This window comes from Rousettus aegyptiacus, unplaced genomic scaffold (assembly GCF_014176215.1).
Source record: "Rousettus aegyptiacus isolate mRouAeg1 unplaced genomic scaffold, mRouAeg1.p scaffold_m13_p_5, whole genome shotgun sequence".
Lineage (NCBI taxonomy): Eukaryota > Metazoa > Chordata > Mammalia > Chiroptera > Pteropodidae > Rousettus > Rousettus aegyptiacus.
Window position 1 is genome coordinate 92,782,088 of NW_023416308.1, and position 26,002 is coordinate 92,808,089.

Here is a 26,002-nt window from a genome sequence, read left to right on the forward strand (position 1 = left end):
ATTTAGTTTATGGTTCCCTTTAAAGATTTCCAAAGCAAAAGTTTTACTTAACGAAGTTAAAGAGGCAAGAAGGACTTTATTCAAGACGATTGTGATAGAGCAGAAAGACTGAACTGAACTCTGTTGAAGCAAAAGGAGTGTTCTGGGGTGAGCTGTGCAAAGGTACTGGATGACGTGGGGGTGGGGAGAGGTCAACATTGAATTATTCCTGTTTCTAATTGTTTTTCTCTATGATTAAGTCGTCTATATTTGCTAATTGGTGCTCATCCGATTTAGTCTCCTGCCTTCCCATGGAGACTGGGAGATTGGAGCACTACTTCTTTCAATGTTTACATTTTAAAAAGCTGGATCCCAGGGACTTAAAGAGATTTCCTCAACTGTAAAATTAGCAAGAGGCTGAGAGAAGATTTACATACATTTCAAAGGGTCAAAGAAAGGATATACAGTTGTACGCTTTTTAAAGTAAATGCTCTAAGGGAGGTCAGCAGCCTATTGTCAGGAAGAAACCTTTCTAAAGATTAGTCAGGCTGAGGAGCATGTTAAGATCATCTTGGTCATTCCCATTAATGAGCATCTAAGGACATCCTTTCTCAATCTTGGGCAGCTGTGGAAGGTAGTGTTAAGAGTTTTCTAGATTCCTTCCTTATCAGTTGTATGAAACTGGAACACTTACTTAACAACTCTAAGCCTCATTTATGAAAAGCTGGTAGTAATCACACCTTCTTTAGTATCTTTGTAAAGATCAAAAGAAATAATGCATCTAAAGTTCTTGACATAGTATATTAGTCTACTAGGGCTGCCATAACGAAAACCTTAGGCTAGGTGGCTTAAACAACAGAAATTTATTTTCTCACAGTTTTGGAGGCTAGAAGTCTAAGATCAAGGTGCTAGTAATATTAATTTCTGGTGAGACCTCTCTTCCTGGCTCTTCTCCCTGTTTCTTCACATGGCCCTTCTTTATATGTAGGCATTCCTAGTGTATCTTCCTCTTCTCTTAAGAACACCAGTCCTATTAGATTAAAGCCCACCCCTATGACTTCATTTAACCTTAAATACTTTTTTAAATGCCCTATCTCTGAATATAGTCACCCTGGGGGTTGGGGCTTCAACTTATAAATTTTGAGGGAACATAAACGTGCCCATATGACACATTTTTTGGGCCACAATAAGAAAATAATAACTAGTAACATATTATTAGTAAGCACACAGTTGGAAGCTCTGAATAAAAGTTGCCTTTAATAATGATGTCAAGGAAGTTTGAAAATCACAGACCATGAGGTCTTTGGAAGCAAGCAGCCCTATTCCTAAAGGAGAGATATAATTAATACACTTATCAGCCATGATTAAGAAAACTTATTTCTAAAAAGTCTGCACTTCTTTGATTTAATAAGTTTTACATTGATTCAGCAGGCTGATGTTTCCTTATGCTACATAACTATCTATTCAAGAAAAATTATTCTGTAAAAAAAAGTCCTCCTAGCAAATTTGCATTTTAGAGTTACACTAAAATGACTAACTAACTTCATATTTAGCCTAAAACAAATAACTTTTGTCATCTATTCAGCCTGCTCACTGCAGATCATATTGATTATGGGAGCAAATAAATACAGAACAGACAATTGGCTTTAGGTAATATATCTGAAAGTAAACCATAAAATAGATTTAGCTAAAAAAAAAAAAAAAATGATGTTGACAGAAGAGCCTTTACAGAAAGGGCACTAGAAAATATTTCAGGAAAAGCAAAGTTGAAAATAGAAATTTTCTAATGGAAGATTGTTTATAGAAATTAATTTATTTTTTGATAATCTCATATTTGAGGAACTTCTAACCTGTACCATTAAAACAATTAACCTGATTTTCAAAAACCTTTTGAAATTAAAGTTGCACTGTCTTTTCTGGCACTGCTCCATCTTGCATGAGGATCAAGGAATTTCAGATGGATGTCTGAGAATACAGTCAGAGAAGCAGATGACATGCTAATTTTCCCAGAGTCACTGATGGGTTGAATGGAAAATGCTAAAGTTGACTATATATCTACCTGGGCCTTCTCCATTCAGGCTGATCTAGTGAATTCAGTAACCCCTGCATAAACTTTTCCGGTCTGAGCTGGTCAGCAGTTTTTGATGGCAATATAATGTCACAGATGTGATCGGCTTTGTAATTTTTGTCAAATGGATTTTGTGAAGCAAACATTGCAGAATAATACAATGTGGCAGAGTGTCAAGGATTCTTTCTTCTATGTCATGTAAGACAGGGGGATGCCTCAAAACTCACTTATAATAATATCCCAACAAACCCTTGCCAGAAAATCTGCAACATTGGGGAAATCTTTCACCTTCAGAGCTTCAGGTGTGTGTATGGAGAAAGGATGGAGAAGAGACTTGACTTGTTCACTGCTTCCCAGATTCCAACTCTGACAGATCTTCTTCCTTAAAATAAAAGGAAAATAAAACAAGTCTGGGAGAATAAAGAGGAAGAATGAGAAGTATGATCAAAAAGGAAAAAAGTTGTGGAGTTCTGAAGCAGAATTAAAGACAACAAAAATCTGGACTCTTGACTTGCCTCTCACTTCATATGTCCTCTGACATTGTTTATCCCATCAACTAAATTATTAAACACTTAAAAGCATCTTTGACTGCTGATCAATCAACATAATATTCAGAGTGCCTAAATTAATATCTGAGGAAACATCAACTTTGATTAATTCTTCTTGTCATATTCACACCACACACACACACACACACACACACACACATTACTGAAGTGTTGCTTTGGTATCTTAAGGTTAATTTTCACTTTTAAAATTATGTGAAGCATTTGCCTAATCCTTTTGTCTAAAATTTCTCCATTTTTGTAAAATTTTTATTATAATTTGCTTAATTCTATTGATGAGGAAACAGATTTAGTCCCTTATTTGATCATACTCCCAAAACTAATGAATGGCAAACCTAATAATTTAACCTACTTTTGTCTGATTCTAGAACTGACACCGGTAGACAAGAAAGTTTAATTATTAAGCCATAAACTCTTAAGTCAGATGGTAGTAATCAGTAATTCTTGAATTCTGAATGCACTGATTACTACCTATGAAACCTTTTGCATATTAGTTCCCTTCTTGCCTCTCAGTTCCTCCTTCTGTTATATGGAGATAAAATATTTTGTACCTTATAGGAACATTGTGACAATTAAATGAATTAATGTGTGTAAAGTACTCAGGTAAGTGTCTGGAATGTAGCATATGTCCAGTAAGCATTAGTCATGAAGATGATCATGGTGATGACGATGGTTATTGATATTGATGCTGAGAACTTATATTACCTATAGTGATGAAACGGCTTCCTCTGCAGTGGATGAAGTTTCTATCCCTTGGTAGAAACACATTTCTCTTAGAGACTATTATATATGTATGATGGGAAGGCTTGCTTCAGCCAAAACAAGCCTTTTTATTCTATATGTGCTTTCTGTACTGTTGTTACTGGTTTGACTACTCTCGAAATGCATTATGATCTCCGCTCCAGAAGCCAGAAATGTAGCTTATTTCTTCTATCTCCACTCTAAACTTTTAGAAACTTTCTTCATGTCATGTCTCCTAATGGAGTTGGGGAAGGAGGCACCCAGCCAGGTTCCCATAGCTCGCTAGTGTGGCTTTAAGAGTAAAGATCTACTCTTTCTATATCAAGCCTTTAGATAGATTCTCCCTAGTTCACTCTACTTCTATACTCACCTGCAATATAAATGGAGACTTAGAGGACTCCTGACACCACCCTCTGCTTGAAAGATTGTTTGCAAGTCCTTCAAAGTAAAGAAATTCTGGCTTCAAAGATAAAACCTGACTTTAACCTACAATTTTTCAGAAAAATTCTTGAAGTACCTTTGTGTTTCAGAGGTTATCAGTGCAATGCCAAGAAAAATGTTTTCAAAACTAAAATACTAATTTTTGTTGAGTTATATTTTGGAAATTGATTGTTTTCAGATGCCATACTTCTTACATTGCGTTTGACTTAATATCAGGGCAGAGACAGGGTTTTGTTTTCGCAAATAGTGATGGTATTAAAAATCTTAAAATTAGTAACTAAAGGAAAAAGTGCAATTCAATAGCATGTTTTTAAATTTTATTAAGACCTTATTAATGAATTGGTAACAGCTTTAGAAAAGTTGATCAATAGAGCTTTTAAACTATTTCAGGTTTTTGGTGGATTTTATGGTGCATGTCTTGAAAGTTTCCTGAAGTTAAGTCAAACACTCCAGTTAGAGTTAACATAGGCTTCTCGTTACTTTCTCACTTTTCACTTCTTGGTCATGCTTTAACGCTCTCTCTCTCTCTCTCTTTCTCTCTCTCTCTGTCTCTCTGTCTCTCTCTCTCTCTCACACACACACACACAACACACACACACACTCATATACACAAGCTTAAATTAATCTGTAATAGTAGCTGATGTGACATTTTATAAGTAGCCTAGAAATCCTAGATCAATTGAAAAAGTGAATTAGAAAAGATTAGAGAAAAGTGATTACATAACAATGTGATAACGAATGTCTTTCAATGATAGAGAGCATCACTAAAGTAGTAAACTTGTTTCAGGTTATTTAAAAAGACAATCACAGTGATTTCAAAAGAATATAACTTGCTTTAAATTTAGTATTTGCTTAATGCCTTAGTAATACTGGAACTATTTTACTTCTAGAACATACGATTGATTATACTTGATTGTCAACTTTCTTCACCATACTGAACCCCAAATGAATTTTGGCTGTTTCCAAAAGTAAAACTTAAAGTCAAAATACAAAGGTATATTCTACCTTAGAGAAAATATAAAATAATTTGTTTTAGGAGTTGAAGACAAGGCCAGGGTTTATGGATGGAAATGGGTCTCTGGTGAAACATTACATCAGTACTTGGAAGGATTTTGGAACATTAACCGTTTATAGTTAATAGAATAAGGTTATAGTCACTGTATTTCAGTGTTATCTATAGCAACCGAGTCATGTTGGGATTAACAGAAAATAAATTACATGGTATTCGATAACGAAGCTACTTAAATAAGAGAACTGATGATACATTTATACTATCACAATATAGTTTAATGCTCTGCATTTTCCATGTCTTGTTAACTAAATTCAAGTATATAAGTCTAAATTACATAAGAGACCTATAAATGCAGAGCAGAGGGATACAAACACACTAAGGTACTGAAGAAGCAGCAGCAAGGAGCCTAAGAAAGCACTCAGGCTTTAGTCAGAGCTCTGATGTCTGGTCGCCATCACTAGTTAAGTGTGATATCTGTGCCTGACCAAAAATTCTTCAAGCTTTACTTCCTTGATTGGTAAAATGTGAGCAATAAATTCTAACTCATACAGTTGTCTTGAGAATTAGAGGTGATTAAATTCATAAAAGTGCTTTATAAAATGTAAAATTCTATATAAAGTTGAAATTTATTATAGTTTTTTAAACATTACTTTTATTCTTTTTATGTCATAAATCTCAGCTAGAGTCAAGGAATAATTAGTGATACTTATAGGTACAAAATATTTTCCTCCCAAGAGAAAAAAGTTAAAAAAAAAAAAGTAAAACAGAAATAACATCACCCTGTTTGTAAATACTTTGTTTTATTATTAAGTTGTATGCGTGTGTATGTGTGGTTATCATACCACGGTCTGGACACAATATTTTATAGACTTTTTTTATGAACAAATGATAATACCCTAAGGAGTGAACTGGGCTAAGGGTTTGAAGAACTAAATTATCACTTTATTTTCTGGGCTAATTTGAATTATATTTAAACTTGCACTGCCCAAAATCTTCACTGTCAAACTGAGAAAGCTAATGATGCCAAATGATCTCGAAAAGTCGTTCAAACTTTAAAATTCTGGAATATTGTGAAATTGCGTGCAAAGTAACATGAGATTAATATCAATGACATTTTTATTATCCCATTTTATTAATAAGCGGATATCATACATTTCTGTAGCTCAAAGTGTACTTTGATCTCCCTACTTTTGACTTTCAAAAGATAGAACAGATAATAAAATTCTCATTTATGTCATCAAGCATTGAAACACTTCACTTTCTAAATCATGGTGTGCTAGGTTGTCCATAAGCATTTATAACACTGAAATTCTTGCTTTATTCCAAAATGCTGTCTATCAAAATATTTGTGAATGTCTAGCTCAAGTGAGTAGAACACAACGGAATCTGAAATTGGGGGTTTGAACATAATTAAGGCTGGTAGTTTTCCTGATTCCATTTCCATGGGCTCAATCCCAGCCATTCTTAATATTCACACTCTATTGGCCAGCACTGTGATTAACAGAAGGAAGGGCATAATTCCATGAGTGCTCACCACCCACTACTGGAAAATAAACTTAAAATGCACAATTTGTTGGATCAGAATTTTTATCTGTATACTTTAAGGTCAGTCGAAATGTAAACGTCTATCCCTAACCAATAAAAAACTTCACATTTGATGACTATTCTTTTCATGGGACCACTACTTGACATGAGAATCTTAAAACCAGAATTAAGCAAAACAGAATTTACTTTTCTTTCAAATTCAATGTTAGAAAAAAAAAGTGCTTTCCTGTAATTTCTAATAATAAATTGTTAATGATCACCTGAGAACAAAAAAGATAAATGATGTATTTGTAATCCATACATAAACAAATTAGAAATAGTTAAACTCTCAGCAGGGCTAGTAAAAGCATATTAGAGCAGTTGCTACTGTTTATGGATTGTTTGTTAGGGAGTACGGGAGAGCAATGGTGGCATAAAGGGGAGACTTCTAAGTAATGGAAAGCATCTTCCAGGCTACAACATTTAATAAGAATTTTAATTTTTTTATTAGCAGATTAGAATCAGTCAGGACAACCTATAAACTGTACTCATCACAGCCCATTCATGAGGAGAAATCACCTCTAGATAATTTCAGGGATCCAGCACAGGCAGAAAATATAAAGGATATTCCTAGAGAACACACATTGAGCTTCCCAGGGAACGCCAGAGTTGGTTAAAAACAGCTAAGTACATAATACCAAAAACAAATAAAGTTGCAAATTGATAATATCTCTGTAAGATAGAAAGGCTCTATACTGTTAAAGCTAAACTTTGGATCTTAGCCCAGTCGACTCTTAATAGTCAGCAAATCAACAATAATATAAGAAAAAACAAAACAAAACAAGCAATACTAGTCTAGTATAAGGCTAACAGCAACATGAGAATCAGAAACTTTTGTTGAGCTTCAAAGTAAAACAAAATATCTCGCATCTGCCTAATAAGTTGTAGAGCTAAGATTGAAGTTCAGGCCTACCTGAATGCAAAGTCAAAACTCTTGCCTTCATTCCGATCTGCTTTTCATCAGGAAAGAAATGTTGAAGCAGGAAGTCATGAGGATAAAAGTCAGGCACTCTAGTTATTCTAAATAAGCATCCAAGGACAGGAATTTAAAGGAATCTATCATTCAGATTGAAGACATTGAATCTAGAGAGCAGACCAATAGTCCAGGAAGCATGAGGCCAATGTTTTGGGGTAAGAAATCTGGGTACAAGGAATTATAAATGCTGGTCATAGAACCTGATTCTAAAGGTAACCTTCTATTTCATCCAAGGAACATATTTTACTGAACATTTTTTACTGAACATATGCATGACTGCCAGTAGATGATTTCAAAGATATGTAGATAAAAGATATAGGAATAGGATATAAGTAGCTTGAAAGGGTGAGAAATAAGATAGTAGATGGTAAAATGGTGAAGGATAGGAATGAAGATATAACCTGAGAAAATGAGGCTGCTGCTTAATGGGAATGGAATGGGGCCCAGAGAAAAGTAGCCTGGGTTCACCTCTAGTCTGTGATACTGTCATCTTAGGCCAGTTATCTGATCTGTGGAGCCTCTTTTTACTTTTCTGTAAAACAGACACCATGATAGTTACCATGTGTAATTCTTGTGAAGATTAGAAATAATATATTCAAAATGCCTAACACCTCCTCACATAAACACCCAATAAATGGCAGTAGCAGTTGGCTTTTATACTAATATTGGCCTCATGTGAAGCTGAATGTCCTTGACAGTAAAGGAGAGTCGAATGATAGATTTTGATGGCTAAATAAACTTTTCTATGCCCAGGAAAAGAGAGAATAAGGAAAGAGGAGTAGATATATGAGAATAGGCAAGTTCCATTTCAAAGCACTAAAGGACTAAGCAGGTAAAGAAGCTCTTATTCATTTGCGTTGAAAAAAGACTAAGTTGAAAAGTGACATTTCCAACATTAAAGAACCTGCTCAGAAATAATTTTGCTGTTTTTACTGTTTGGAATTTGGATGACAGGGTAAAAAGATCTTTGGAATTTAGTTACATGTTTGAAATTAAACAGAAGTTAATTAACCTTAAATGTTGTGATTCCAATTTGTAAAGACTAAAATGATGATAATTCATACATCATTTTCACCTTTCTAATAATGAATAACTGCTAAGTTTTTAATTTGTAATAAATAATAGATAAGCAAATATAAAGCTGAGAATATGAATAATGTATATAAAGCAAATTTTACTATTTCTTAAAAAGGTCACTTTGAGATAAAATTTTGAGTCTAAGCCAAAGTCAAACTTGGGGCTAGATTAACCATTTCTAATGGCCAGTGTAGAATCATGAACTCTTGGACAGCAGGTCCCTTATTCATTAGTTTTTTATTGTATTTCATTCATTACCAAGCACAGTGACTTGGGAATTATTGAACAGACAGGCATTAAAATAGAAAAAAAAAAAAAACATAAGAATCGTATAATATGTTAGGCTAAACTTTAAAAACGGAGTCAAAGATGAAACTTGTCAACTAACAGAGAAAAAATAGTTTTGCAGGTAAAAAATGTTAAGATAATTTACATATGTTTGTTTTAAGTATACTTATAAAGAACGATAAGGTATATGATAGAATAATATAAAATTTTTGACATTATGCTTCCAATTTAATAGAATAGAGACTAAATATAGAGCCCCTGATGTCATGATGCGTGTAGCCCACATATGTATGTGTGTGTGTAGCAGTCTCAACTTGATATTGTATGTGCATGTGTTGAGTAGGTACCACTTCAGTGTTCAACTCAGAAATCTCATTATGATCTATTTAAATGGGTGTGTGTTCAAAAGTATATTGGCAATCTATAATAGGAAATGCAATATATTCTCTACCTAAAATAGATTTATCTTATCTTGAATAATAATTGCCTAATTAACAGTACTAACCACTTGAACATTTCAATATGAATCATGAGGAATGGAAAACACTATAAAATCAAATATCCTCAAATAAGAAAATATATATATAACATAAGTGATATGGAGTCGCAACAGCCTTTGAAGGATCAAATAAAGACTTGGCTTAAACAGAAGTGACCTGGAATTTATTATAATTGCTGCGAATATACGGTTAATTCCAGAAAAAGCAAGTAGGAAAGGAAAGCAAGATTTTCTTTTCTCAGTTAAGCGAGGGATTAAGCTGAGAGAGATCAATTAAGTCATGATCAGAAACACCTAGGCTATCATTACTGAAAAATAAAAGCTACTTGCCAAGGAGACTAGACAGGAGGAAAGCAGAAGATAAACAAGGAATCTTGCAGGCAACTTATGAATAAATTACTTAAACAAAATATGTTGTGAGCCGTAGGCTCCCTATTTCATTCTTCACAGACATATAAGACTTTGGATTACTTTAGCCTGTAGTTATATTAAAGCTAATAAATAGTGGAGAATTGGGGAAAAGGTTATTATCAGTGCGGATCTAGTAAAAACAGTAACTGATTACATATAGAGTTTAAGCTTTTTAAATTATTTAATTGCATGTACTCTTTATTTGCTTTAGTATTATTGAATAAATGCATTATTGAAAAATGTGTTTAATTTTCCTTTCTCATTAGGTATGCTTAAGGGGAAACTTATTTCTAAAAACCTTAATGCATACCACCCCAATCTACCACCTGATAGTTAACCTAAATTCACTCATTGTGATTTCTGGAAATGTAGAAAAAAAAGATTTGTCTTTTATCTGTAAGTTATGATAAAATTATTTATAACACCCACAGTCAGTTACATTAATCATGTATTTAATCTAACTTGTATTTACTAAATCTTGGTCCATTCGGGTTTCACTCTTTGTCGATAACAATCTGAAATTGTAGAATAACATTAGTATATCGAGACCTGTGCTCTCTCCTCAAAATAGTCAACAGGATCCACAATTTACCTTTGATTTAAAAAAAAAATCAAATTCAAACTAAAGTTGTCAATTTAATGAGTCAAATAAATGCATAAACGGCAAAGTACAATAAATAGAAAACAAGATAAATTAGTTCAGAGATTGAGATTAATTATTTACTTTCCTTCCTAAATTATGAAGAACATTTGATAAAATTATACATAGACATGCTTTTCTTCTGGCTATATATAAAAGTGAAATATATTAATCTTACTTTAAAATTTAGGTAGAGTTAAACTTTTATTTTTTCTAACTACAGCATTTTAATCTTTTATTAAGTTTAGATTTAAAAGTCAAAGATCATGATAAAAGATATCCTCATTTTCTACTTCTACTTAAAGAGCTATCATATAATAGGTTAGAATTTTTAAATATAATGCACTAATGAGGAAACAAAGGTATATAGTATTGAGGTTACGAGCCTGTTAGGAGACAAGCAGATGTGTATTTGAATTCTGATTTGGTCACTGAATATCTTTTTGACTTTGAAAAGTTATTTTAAAATCTCTGAACTTTAGTTTTTTTCATATGTAAAAAGAAGTTAATAAAATAAGGTATTGTGAGGAGTAGATGAGCTATATATTTACAATGTGTGTTATTGAATATGGCACAAGGTGAGAAGCAGACTCTAAATTATCGCTCCTCTCTCTCTTTCCCCTTTGGCTCCTTCTCTTCTCCCATCTTCTTTGTATCATTATTATCACCAATTGTTAGCATACATTTAATCAAATAAGAACTCAATCATTCCCATGTTTGTTTTATACAGTTGGATAGGTCAAATGGCTAAATATAATGAATGAACTGCATCGATTTCACATTGGAGCATCCAGTGACCTTATTTACTTAAGGGCAGAATGTAGAAAATGCTTTCTGAAAGTTGACTAAATCAATACATTCAAAATAATTTTTAGATTAACTTACCGATTAATTTTATAGCCTAAAAATGATATATAATAATGAGGATTCTATTCACCATGGATTTTTTGGGTCTCTAACTCTTACTGTTATCAAATATTTATACTCTCTATTTTCATGTTTTAAATTTGACTTTATACTTAGATATTATACATCGATGTTCACAAATGAATGTAATGCATATGAAGACGTAAGACACTTTGAGAAAATATAATCAATTTATGTATATTGCTCATAGTGATAGAGGTCAATCTGAACAGATAATTTATTTATTTTATCCATTGTTAATTTGGGTTGAATTCCTGGAGACATTGTTGCCCAGTGGAAATCATTCAACTTTTAATTTAATTCTGAATCTGATACTAAATTATATTGTGAGCTTTCAGTTGACATTTAACTTCTGGGACTTATACGTTTCCTTTTTGAAATCTTTAAGATAACATTATTAATTCTAAGGCAATTATAAGAATTTTAATCTGGAAAATAAGATTATTGGAGAAGTAATGACTGGGAAATGAAGAATTATAACCTTTTTATTATAAGAGGTCAGTTTCTGAAACTTAGCCAATGAATTAGCAAATATTTATATCTATGTCTCTATATCTAATATTTATGTTTCTATCTCTCCCACCACTTATATAATCTATGGGGCTATGTGGGTAGTTTGGTTTTTGTTACACAAATGCAATTTCATTTACATAGAATGTAAAATAATGAGAGAGACTAAGCCAATAACGAAAGGCCCAATTATATGGAGCATTGTTCAACTTTTTAATTACCTTGATTTTAACTTTGAGTAACATAGAAATAAATACATTGTAGAGTTTTCAGCTAAAAAAGTTACAAGATCTAACTTATATTGTGAACTGATCATTCTCGTTATTATATAAGACATGGAAAGCTCAATGCAGAGAAACTAGTTGGGAGGCAATTGCAATATTCTAGGTAAGAAATGGTTTTGACTGGTGTAGTAGTTTTGGAGATAATTATGAATGGTTAGATTCTAGATAGTTTTGAATAGATACCAAGCAAAATATTATACATGAAATATGAGAGGAATGGAGTCATTAAGGATGATTTTTCCAATGTTTGTTTTTTCGTCTTTGTTTTCTTAGTAACTTTCACACATAAGGAAAACTGTAGGAGAAGCAGTTGATAGGAGAAGAGAAATATTATTAGTCATGTATTATAAGTTGGGTTCTTCAGATACATACAGTGAGATGTAGTTTGAGGCACAAAATGTTTATTAGTAGTCAACGCTTGTAAAGGGAAGTTGGGCAAAACAGGATTGGACAGAGGAAAAAGTTAAATTGCAATTTCCGAATTGTCAATGTCATGACTAATCTGATGGGGTGCTCTGCAATGAGGCATGCCTATCAGTGTGTCCTGCAGAAGGCTGAAATGGCTGGGCTTACATATCCCCAGTCCTCTCAGTCACTGGATGTGGTGTCTCCTAAACAAGGCAGCTTTCTGCAGGTGAGGCATACCCCAAAAGATCTGGCAATTGGAAGTGGTCTGCTGACTGCACTAACTGCATCTGGGCAGCAAGCCTTGAAAGGAGATCTTAGATACATAGAATCTCCATGTATACTACAGTCCACCTTTGGTGGCATTTTGATACACTCTTCCATATTCGTTCAGAGAACAGGTTCTCTAGGATGCGAGTAACCTTTCTTTCTGAGGGGAACCATAGAAGACAGACACTGATTGGACAAATTACAGCTGGTCTCAGGGTTAGAAATGATTCTTATTATCTCCCTTCTCCACCATCTTGGTTTCCCAAGACTCTCAACTACCATCATTGTATTCTTAGAGTATTGCCCTGGTCACTCTGCTCTTCTCAGAGCATGGCTGTGTTGCCATGAATTTGCAGTCACAATTGGTCAAGGGTATTATAAGAAGCATCCAAGTAAAACTGAGTTCGACATTTGTTTCTTTCTGTGCCTCATTATGTAACAGCAGTCCTACATTCTCATAATTATCAGGGTTCATTACCCCTGCTTAGGGAGTGATTCCTCTTCTTGTCTAAAAGTCTCTGGAAACAAGGAGCCTGTGTGATCAGGAAGGAGCTGCATTTTATAATTACAATTAAATAAAATACTTTATATGCCCCTGGTGAAAGTATTTTCCTTTTAGAGATCAAAATTTCTGATTCTATAGAGTCCAGAGTTGTGGAGACAGAAAACATAAAATCCTCATTAGGTCATTAGAAATTATACTAAGTAAGACCACTCCAGCTTCCACCCTTGGTTTCTAGATGCTAGTAAATTTTTTTGTTGTTGGGGAGAAGAAATAAATTGAATGCATAGTCAGTGTCTTGGAGGATAGTACCTCATCATTTCAGAATATATCCCTGACGGACCCAATTCGGCTGTGCTTGGCAGCAGACTATCCTGATGCTCTTTCAGGCTGGAAGCTTTCAGATATAGTGGAATATGATAGGACAAGTGGATCTCCCAGTCCTAAGCCACAACCACACCTCCTTTGTTGAAACTGGGTCCCCAAGTCTCCTGTGATATTGTTTGGGATTCCATTTCAGTGCATCAAATGCTCAGGAAGCCCTCAGATAGTGGTGGTCAGGGTCCAGGGGGCAGGAAAGACAAATCCATAACCATAACCAGAACATGTGTCTATTATTCTGTCCCTTCAGAGGAAGGGCCCTAGGAAATCAACTTTCTAGTTGGTCTACTCAGGAGTTGATGTCTCTGAAGACCCAACACTGGTCTCCATTGGCATTTCAGGCATTAGGCAGTACTCATGATTAGATCAACCTTAGTAAGTGGAGCCCCTGACACTGGGCCTCAATTCCTGTACCTATGGCTCTTTGGTTCATTTGCCCATCTTGACAAAAATGTGGTTGCTGGACAAAGAATGTAACTGACATTAACTGGTCAAGAGATTTTGTCCAATTAACCGTTTAATAGTTTTTTTCTACCTGCATGCAGATATTTACATGTTACACACAGATCTCCAAAAATAGACAGTGATTAATTAAAGACATACTCTATAAATCATAGGATGACCAATAAAAGATAAAATTGAATCCCTATATTATAACATGAAATTCTTGAAAGAGGGCTAAACTCAGTCAGAAAGCACAGAGTCTCATCCTTAATATGACATTGGTAGGACCTGTGCTTTGGTCAATTATAACTGCATTTGCGTAAGTAGAAATATTACTTATTTTGAATATCTCAATGTGTTATTGTGATAAATAGTATATTTTGATGAGATCTAAGTAATATTATTAAAGTATTTATGGAATAAAGATGATCATAAGCAGAATAGCCTAACCAATGTGGTATTTTAAGGCTCTTAGTCCTAAGGATATAGGCATAGTGATTCTCCCTTGGGGAAGCTTGATTTCCTTCCATCTCTTCTTCCATCTCTTCCATCTCTACTTTTGTCTAACCATTTCCTCAAAGCAATAGGCTTTATTGGCTGTGACTGCATAAATACCTTTCAGGTTATTGCAGAAGATAGTCTTGCAAAATACCTTCACTTCAGTACTTGATGGTTTTACCTCAGTACTTAGAGATCACTAACCAGCTTTTGTATGTTTCATCATCACCTATTCCTTGCTATTAAACCAAAGGCACACATTTTAGTTTTCATGGTTGTTGTTATGTCAGTGTCTCACTTCTAGGTAGACATTGAAATTAGATAATAAATTCTTAAACTACCTTTCCCAACTTTGCAAAAAAGAAAATGATGGTTAGCACTGACTGGTTCACTCACTAATTCTAACAAAATGTTATCTGGGTTCATCATAGCTAATCTGGGAAATTGGAATTAAGAGCCCCTTAGAGAGAACTGGCCAGTTATTAGCTGAGGTAGAAAAGGATGTCACAAAGTAATGTTGAACCTAAGTCAAGACAAGTCTAATATAATAAATTATAAGCAGAAGAAACTAGTTGATAATTAGATGGGAAGAAGAAGTTCATGATGATAGCTGAGTCATACTAATAAAGATCCATTAATTCTTTTTATAGTTATTATTGGACTTGAGCTCAAAATGTCTATAACCACCCAACAGACTCAACCATGCCATGACTGCAGTTCATAAATTTTCATGAAAGTACATTAAAAATTTTCCAACATCTGTTTATACTCTTTCTTTTCTGGACTGGGATAAAGGTTTCTATGCCTTACCATTTGCTAAATTGTAATGGAAAATCCAAACCAACCAATTTTATAGGCCAAAATGGCATTTAATTCAGAAGTAGCAGCTTGAGATCTATCATATTCATTGTGTTGGCCAAACAACTTTAAAGGTGAACTTGAATTATGGTAATACTGTCATTGGCCAAGAATAATTTTGTCATACTCATTGGCCCATCAACGCAATTTGTTTTATTCAACAAAGTCATCACAAGAAGCCTTGGCATCATTCAGTAACTGGATATATAGGCTGAGCTGTAAAATATCCTCTCAGTATACAAATTTATGTCAATTTCCACCCAAGATACTTTTTTTTATTACCAGAATTGTTTGCTATGCTACAATTGATTCTTAACATAAGTCATAAATTACTTTTTAGCTATGCTTATATTGACAAAGTACTTATTCACTGACAACAATTATTTCCCCTTAATCTTGTCACATGGCTGCCGTTCCATATAAGGTGTCCTTAATTAACAACTAACTGAAATTAAAACTGTAATGAAAATATATTACATTGTCAAGATGTGAACATTTTAATGTTATACAAGGACAATAGTACTGTTTCTATGAGAATGCCATACTCAAACATTTAGGTCCTCAGAATTTTCTCAGTGCTTTTAAAAGGATTAATGTTTTGAAATCATTGGTTTAGAATTACAGTAGATATTAACCCCACTAAAAAATACTAAATTCTCTAAACAGATATTTATGATATAGTTCTCAGAGATCGTTAGTTATTTTTTATGTGGAATTAAGAACTGAAGAATTTGATAATGCTTTATTTTTAGTAAGAATCAAAGCTTGAAGCCATCTCTTTCCTTTAGGTGAATTATATCTCAATTAGATAAAGTTGAGCCATAAAAATTAACAATAATGAAATTCATTGCAAACACATTAATATCTTTAATTGCCCAGACTCCATCTGTGAGTTTATTCTGCCTTGGCAGTCTATTGGGTTTTTCATTAAAACACAGATTTTGAAAGATTTGCCACTTTGTTATTTGCTTGGAAGAAAAACACAAAATGTGAAAGTATTTATAAATAATATTTATTTTCAATCATATTGAAAGAAAATTAGTTCATTACTTTTTCTTTTGACTTTTTAAAATTAGCATTTCTCTATATTTTGTAATCCATCATCTAACACTATCTTCACATTTACAGTATTTTACTATATACTTATTAAATACTTTGAGGTTTACAACACATTTTGCATAAAATATGTATTATTTTTTCCTGCGAACAAAAGTTGTAATGATCAGATACATATTTCAGAAACATCTGTCTCTCTTCCTTGTAAAATTAAGAAGCCTGGTAAATCAATTTACCCTTAACTCCCCACCTTTGATATCTGATCATCTTACATACTTGATTGGGTTCTTCGTTTTCCACCATCCCCCAGATGATATCTGATGCCTCTGGCCTGCCTTCAGCAAGAATTCTTTTGGAAAGGTTTAGCTAGTGTCCCTTAACTCTGATATTTCCTCTTAGTAATTTTCCATTTGCTACCTCCTACTCAACTTCTTGGCTATAAGTTCTGACCTGCGCATGTTGTATTTGGAACTGAGCTCAGTTCTACACTGAGGTCTCTTTTTTCCCTATGGCAATAGTCATGGATAAAATCTGTTTTTACCACTTTAACTACTATCCAGCTTTAGTTTTTCTTTGATTTCATGAAATCCAAGGACCTGTCTGGGGACAAGTGAACAAACACATCAGCTAATAAATAGACTTAGTCAGAAATATGCAGTACAGTGTATGAGCAGCCTGGAATTTATGGATTGAAAATGAGCAATGTCTTTGGAAATGTTTCTAGTTAAATTGGGGGAACAGAATTGTTTTTTTCAGTAACCAACTCAAGCCTTCTGACTGCTTCCAGAAGTTGTTGAGTAATAAATACTCTTATGAAAAACTATGAGGAAAAAGAACAACAAATTATTGATATAAAGGGGAACTTCAAGGCATCTATTAGAGCTAAGTTCTGCACCATCCAAATAATAAAAGGTGGGCATCAGATGGCAGTGCATCAGGATACAAGTACTTGAAAAACATAATAGAATAACAATAGGTAAAAATATCTGGAGGTACTATATATATTGTATGCTACAGGATTTGAAAAGAAAACAAATCTTACTCTGAAGGAGCCTAAAATGCAGATTTGATTGCATTATTAAAGGAAAGCCATGACGACTCTCTTGCCTCTTTAATCTTTGGTTTAGCCTGCTTGAACTTGACAAAGATCTTTCAGTTACAGCAAATTAACCCAAGTCAGAGCCTCTTTTCAAAACAGGGGAATTTCTTGGCTTTCATTATTGAAAAGAGCATGCATCATCTTTGAGCATGAAAATTTTCGGGCATATTTGGATGTAAGAGGTCAAGAAATATCTTCTGGATTCAATCAGTTCAGTCAGTGTTTCTTTATATTTTGCTTTTCTTCTTTGTCATCTTCAGTAGCAGGAAAATTGTCTTTCCATGGAAGGGTTAAATATCTACTGAAAGTTTCTGAATCATATCAAAATTTAGCAACCCAGGTAGAAACTGTCTTTTCTTCTTCCAGTATATATAAGCTGGGTGTCCTAGAGTTGAACTCGTCTGACACTACCTACCTGGAGATAGCATCAGGTCCCACAGGTTAAAAGCTCAGTTGTACAGAATGCCCCCACCACTTTAGATGCCAATCATCCAAGTGTTACATGTCCAGGTCATCGCCTGAACTTCTGACCTACAGGCTGTAGATTGGAGGTTCCAATAACCCCTCCTTGTTGGGTTTGATTAATTTGCTAGAGTGACTCACAGAACTCAGGGAAACATTTGACTTGCTAGATAGCCAGTTTATTATAAAAGGATATAACTTAGGAATAGCCAGATGGAAGAGATATATGGGGCAAAGTATGTGGAAAAGGCAAAGAGCTTCTAAGCCCTCTCCTATCACACTTCTCTCACCAAACCTCCACGTGCTCAACAACCCAGAAGCTCTCTGAACCCATCCTTTTGGGTTTTTATGAAGGTGTTATTATATGGCATGATTGATTAAGTCATTGACCATTGATGATGTAGAGTCAACCTCTAGCCCCTTCCATTCCCTGGAAGTCAGGGGGTGGGACCGAAAGTTCAAATCACATGGTTGGTTTCTATGGCAACAAATCCCAACCTTAGGTGAGGTCCAAATGTCACCTAATTAACATAAACTCAGGTGTGGTTGAAAGGAGTTTATTATGAATATGAAGACACCTTTATCTCTCTTATCACTTAGGACATTCCAAGAGTTTTGGAGCTATGTGTTGGGAAAGAAAGGAAGACCAAATATATATTTCTTTATAAATATATATATTTATTATAAACAATATCACACTGCCTCTTTTTCATTTCTTTGTTGCAATGAGTAATAAACCCAACTTGTTTGATTATATGTATGTTCCTGGTAGTCATTGGATGGAGGGTATCTAACACCTGAGAAAAAAATAAAATTCCACTGATTTCATAATACCTATCTTAGTAGCTATGTTTTCAACATTAAATGGGGATCCTTAATTTTATCTCTAGTCAAATAATAATAATGAGCCTTCCTATGTTAGACCACAGAGCGTCTTTGAAATATGTATCTGATCACTGTATCTTTTGTTCACAGAAAAAAGTAATGTATATTTTATGCAATATGTTGTTAACACCACAGTATTTAATAAGTGTATAGTAAACTGTTATAAATGTGAAGATAGTGTTAGATAATTGATTACAGAAGAATATAGAAGAAGGCTAATTTAAACAAAAAAATCAAAAGAAAAACTGACCTAATTTTCTTTTAATATTGCTTGAAAATAATATACCTTTAATCTAGATTTCTTATATTTTATTTTTTTCTTCTAAGCAAACAACAAACAGCAATATATAGCCTTACTTGGCACACATTTTCTCATGATATGCCTTAAAAAGTACAAAATTTTAACTTATACATTACCAAGTTTTATGCTATTACCTTTTATAATATCCTCTCAGGTTTTCTTATCTAAAGAAATTAAACTCACTAAGTAGTTCAATGCTACTTAGCAATTCATTACTCTCACTTCATTTCCCAGATCATAAATCACCAAAATAGCCTCCATGCCTCATGTTATTTAGAAAACTATAAAACACTGTATTGATATATGTACAGACAACTGTTTCTCACGATCTTCTTTAGTTTATTCAAGTGTTCGAGGTCACTTAAATCATGCACAATTACAATTCTAACTACCTATGTATGTTTACAAAGGCCAGTCTTGTGTTTACCTTCTGACAAAGGCCTCTTTGGGTACAAGCAGATCAATAACTTAATTATACCACTGTGCAATTGAAACAGAGAGGTCAAACAACAAAATTTTCTTTTCCAGGTTTATTGCCACTAGTCTTTCAGTGAGGTAATGGATATTTAAATGAATTACAAACCCTTTGTTTCTTTTTATTATTTGTCTTCAATTTCACATGCAATGAGATCATATATGAGTGACTTTTTAAATGTTTTACATTTTTATTTTATTTTCATTATAGTATGCCAATACATAAAAATGAGAAAAAATGGACTAATACCAAACCAAGGTCATGTAGCACCTTCTAATGCTGAATACAAATTTTTTGGATGTATCTATTTTAGGAGGAGGAAACTTTAGGAATTTCATTCAATTTTCAATTCAGAAACATCCAAAATTTTTTTAAATGGCTACATTTTTATAGAAGTGGTTCTTTAATGATGATAATCATTGTTTTTAAGGGTTTTAGGAAAAAAAGTGTTTATACATGAGAATGAAATCTGGTTCAAATTTTCTTGAACTCTTCAACTTTGTATTTCTCACCCTATAATTTCTAGTAGTTTATCGTAATAAAATTATCAAAGAATAGATAAAATTTTAGCTAGAAGGCTCTATGCAATACAACATTCTTATAATAGTAAAAAGTAGCAAATTAGTTTTTAAAAATCAAACATAAAATGGAATATTAAGCAGCCACTGAAATTAAGAGAACATTGTTATCTAACTACCATGAGATTTAACAACCAGTTTCCTTCTACTTCTATATATTCTGGTTATTTTCCAGTTACTATGGATGAACTCTCTAATCTGTTTTAGACTCACTTCTCTCTCCTTGTTCAGTTGTTTCCTTTCTTACCTATATATTGCCCAGTGACACATGATTAATGAGTAGCAGAGTTGTGACTCAATGAGACTTCTACTTTTTGACTCCAAAACTCATCCTCTTTTCCCTAAATGCAAATATTCAGAAACTTGCTATAATTGTTAAAAGTTTCTTTCTCTTTAGTATTTATTCAAATTGTATAGGTAACAATCAAAATTAGGTTGGTAAATTGGTTAAGACTCAATTTCTTATTCTCTCTCTAATGGCCTCACTATAGGAATTATCTCCTCTCCTACTTATCTATTTTTTTTATCAATATACAAACATAAAAAATAAATACTTGTTTTAACCTCAGACACTAATTTAGCTACAGTCAGATTTCTCTTATCTATTTTAAGAGTTCTCCATACTCCAATTCCTATCCTCCCACCTCTCGAACGAATTCTAATTTAGGTCTTATTCCCATAGCTCTTCTGGCCTAACTCTTGTTAAAGTTAACAGTGACCTTCAGATCACTAAAACCAATGGACATTTCTCAGTCTCAATCTTATTTTAACTCATCAGCATCATTTATACATGTGATTATTCTCTCCTTCTTTAAATAACATATTCACTTGGGTTTTGGAAATTAAAATCCTACTTCTAACTAAAGCAGTGATTCATGGATCAGTCCTTGGAGCTTTTCTCTTTCTACTTTCATACTCCAAACTCTACAGGAAAAATATCAAGTCAGTGACAAATGTGGGCTACTTATATTATTTTAAATTTTTATAAAAAGTAAAAACAGATAATTTTGCTTTTAATAATGTATCATATGTAAGACAGTATAGAAAAATATAATTAAAAATACAATCAATAGAAAATTATTAATGAGATATTTTAGATTATTTTTTCATACATCTTCAAAATGTACTGTATTTTATACTTATAGTATATCTGAATATGACAACTCACATTTCCAATTTTCATGTGGTTAGGGCTAGCATATTGATCAGTGTGGCTCTAGATGATCTCATCTAAAGCTCTAAATACCATACCTCATTCAAATTAACATATTTGGAACCACTTCCCTGAAACACTGTTTTCTAAAACGCCTATTTGACATCTTCACTTGAATGTTTAATACCACATTAAACTAAAGTACAAAATGATTTCTAGTTCCCACTCCCACAAACTGCCATCCGCCTTTTTTATCTCAATTAATTCCAACTGTGTCTTTCTAGTTGCTCAGGTTTCCCCAAAAAAGTGTGTGTGTGAATCTGTGTGTGTGTGTGTGAGAGAGAGAGAGAGAGAAAGAGAGAGAGAGAGAGAGATACATTCGGAGTTACACTCGAATGCTGTTCTACACTCAGCATTTGATTTGACTAGTAACCTTGTTGGAACTAGACCTACTTCTAAAATGTGTAAATGTGTATAGAACTTGATCATTCATGTCCACTGCTATACCTTATTATTTCCTGATCTCAGGTGCATGTAGGAGTTGCTATTTTTCATGGTACTTACACTGTTGCTTTTCTACAGTAAAGATTTTTTTTTCTATTTTAAAAACTCTATAAAGAAATAGAAAATGAAAGACAAACTCATAGAATTGTATAATTTAATGTTTTCACCTCATCCAATTTATTCATTTGCATTACCTGCCTGGCCCCTGTGGGCATCTGTATTTGCAACACTAGGCTATAGAACATGAGAATGAGACATGGAAGGGGCCCTAAACTGTCTTGACTAGAATCTCTTCTGTTCACTGCATTAAAGATGTTGGTGACATTTGCTGATATTGTTGTTTCTGTAAACCATTAAATAAAATACTTATTTTTTCTATTTTTTTCTTTTTAAATTCAGTAATTGAGTGCTTTTTACACTTGAATCTAATAGTTTGAGCAACACTTAGGAGAGCAGTATTTTGGGCAAATTAGATAAACACACATGAACTCTGATATCCACTGTAGTAGTTTTAAACTTAACAACAACATGTTGCTGATTCTTAAAAAGCATTTTCAAAAACACAATAAATGATAATTACATCTAATTGGACATTTTATTTCTGTGAATAAAAAGAACATGTGCAATGTGTTATTTGTGAGATACTTACCAGTAATAAACTGAAACCCTAGCTCTCACCTTGCAACACATTAAATTAACGACAACCATGAAGACACCAAAAATGAGTTTTAAAATGCTCAAAGGGGTTCATTTTCAAGTGTGTTTTGCTTAAATGCCTCAATATATGAGCAACAGTCAGTTTATATTAAATATAGGTAGAGATATGGGTACAAAACTAATCACAATAAACCATGGGCTTTTCAATGTATTTGCAGACAACTCATGTTTTGTTTCAAAGTATTACTTTAGTATTACTTTAAATTAAATGAGACTCATGATCCTATGGTTAAATATTAGAGCAAAGTGATTTCAGCTTCCATTGCAATCTCTGAAATAATTAAATCATAAATAAATTTCAAATACAGGCAAAAAATGAAAACACTATACTCTTAAAAAAGTAAATGGTCACAACACTTACTTATAAATTGGACTTTTAAATTGTGAAACTTAAAACAGTTCAAGGTACATGATCAGACTTGACTACTGAAACTACCTTTCTCTCTAAACTGTAAAGTGAGGACTCATTTCTATAGATACTTCTATGTATTTGAAATACAGAAAATACTTCTGTATTTGAAATAATTTACTTGCTAATACACCATTAAAAAATTGTGAAAAATGTATTGGCATTAGTATCAATATGTAGAAGCAATAGAAGGATGTCAAGAATATCAGCTCATATTAATGCCATTATTAATTGCATTTACATAGTTGCAGGAAATTTCATAGCTGAGTATTAATAGTTAAGGAAATGCCAGCCTTTTAAAATCCATGTTTACAGAATAACATATAAACCACGATATAATTCTCTTAAAATTATTGTAGCCCAGTATCTTCTTTGTTTAAAGACCTTTTGCTATTAATTTTCTTCTTTGAATAGTGTATAGACTTTTACAGGCAGACGGCAGGCTACTCATGTTCCTTTGATATGCAGATTGTTATGAGGTTTTTGGGTATGCAGGGCTCTGCAATTTTGCCATAACAAAAGGAAAACTAACTCAAGAAAAGGATTTGACAGCTGTAATAATTGTGTACAAATATTTTCTCAAATTTCAGTTTCCAAAACAAACAGAAGCACACAGTGCTCAACAAACTTCATTAGCAGATTACCTTTGAACTTGGTCTCTTAACAATCTGTCAGTGGTTTCCTTTAAATAGCTTTCTAATATAATAAAAAAAAATGTATAACCTAACCATTTCATTGGTGTATAATTGACATATAACATTAATTGCAGGTGTACAATGTATACCTTGCAAAACGATCACCATAATAAGTCTAGTTACTGTCCATCACTATACCTAGTTACAATGAGGACTTTTAAGATCTACACTCTTAGCAACTTTCAAATGTGCAATATGGTATTAACTGTAGTCACTATGCTATACTTTATAATCCCATGGCTTATTTATTTTATAACTGGAAGTTTGTACCTTTTGACACTCATTACCCATTTTACCAACTCCTGCCCCTCTCCCCTCTGGCAATCACCAATCTGTTCTCTGAATCTATGAGCTTGATTTTTCAGTTCGTTTGTTTAGTTTTGTTATCTTTTGATTTGTTTGGTTAGTTTTGTTAGATTCCGTATTTAAGAAAAATAATACAATATTTGTTTTTCTTTGACTTATTTCACTTAGCATAATGACCTCAAGGTCCATTCATGTTGTCACAAATGGCAAGATTTCATTCTTTCTTTTTTAGGGCTGAGTAGTATTCCATTATATCTCTATAACCCACATCTTTATTCATTTAATCCATCAATAGACACTTGAGTTGTTTCCATATCTTGGCTATTGTATATAATACTGCACTGAATATGGGTGTGCAGGTATATTTTCAAATCAGTGTTTTCATTTTCTTTGGATAAATACCCAAAATAGAATTGCTGGGTCATATGGTATTTCTATTTTTACTTTTTTGATGAACCCCCATACCATTTTTCATAGTGGCTGCACCAATTTACATTCCTACCAATGGTGCAGGAGAGTTCCCTTTTTTCCACATCCTTTCCAATACCCATTTTTTCTTATCTTTTTTGATAATAGCCTTTCTAATGAGTATTGAAGTGATATCTCAACTCTGCTTTTAATATGCACTTCCTTGATGATTGGTGATATTGCGCATCTTTTCATGAGCCTTTTGTTTATCTCCATGTCTTTGGAAAAATGATTATTCAGGTCCTCTGCCTATTTTTTAATAAAATTACTTGTTTTTTTTTGTTTTTTTTTTTTTGAGTTGTAAGAGTTGTTTAAATATTTTGGATATTAACTCCTTATTGTATATATGATTTACAAATATTTCTTCCCATTTAGTAGATTGCCTTTTTATTTTGCTGATGATTTTATTTTCTGGGCAGAAGATTTTTAGTTTGATACAGCCCTACTTGTTTATTTTTGTTTTTGCTGCCTGTGCTTTTGGCATCAGATCCAAAAATACATTGCCAAGATCAATGTCAAGGAGCTTACCGCCTATGTTTTCTTCTAGGAGTTTTGTGGTTTCAGGTCTTACATGCAAGTGTTTGATACGGTTGTATTAATTTTGTTTATGCTGTAAAATAGTAGCCTAGTTTCGTTCTTTTGCATGTGGCTGTCCAGTTTTCCCAACACTATTTATTTCAGAGACTCTCCTTTCCCCATTGTATATTCTCACCTTCTTCGTTGTAAATTAATGACCATGTATGCATGGGCTTATATCTGGGCACTTTATTCAGTTCCATTTATGTATGTGACTATTTTTATGTCAAAGCCATACTGTTTTGACTACTATAACTTTGTAATATAGTTTGAGATCAGGGTGTGTGATGTCCCTAACTGGAATTCAGGAGATGTGCTGTTATTCGCTTAGGTTCAGCTGCACGGTTGTGTTATTGGGGTACCTGGGTTATAGTCTAATGATTGCAAAAGAGCTTCTGCAGAGATCCATCACAAAAATCTTCAAGGGAAAAGAAGCAGTGAGGGAGTAGAGGCAGTTACTTCTGCTCCTTGCTCTTTCTTCAGGAAATCAACAGATTTCTCACAACTTCCCATTAGAATTTTGCTACTTACTTTCTGGTATTGTCTGTGTAATATGGTTGCTCTCAGCTGCAAGAGGTACTGAAATAGGAAAGCTGAGACCTTGCCGTCTCCAACAAATTCAAGGTTTTATTAACAGAAAGTAAGGTGGGAAATAGATGTTGGGTAATATTTTAGTGTCTGCCATAATAGTCATCAAGGGAAATATCAGAATTCAGTTAGACCTCCATATACTCATTTTATGGTTTAGTATTTATTGTTTTAATATTGAATTGCCTCTGGGAGTGTGGTGCTACAAACTTTTCATTGCTTGGTTCCTCTGAAGTTTTAATTTAGCGCTAGTGTGAAACTATTTTGCAACTAAAATTTTTTATGTATTTTTTTTTGTTCGGGCATTTGTTTGTTTGTTTGTTTGTTTCCTGAAAAAGAATGTGCCACTAGAGAAATTCTTCCCAATCA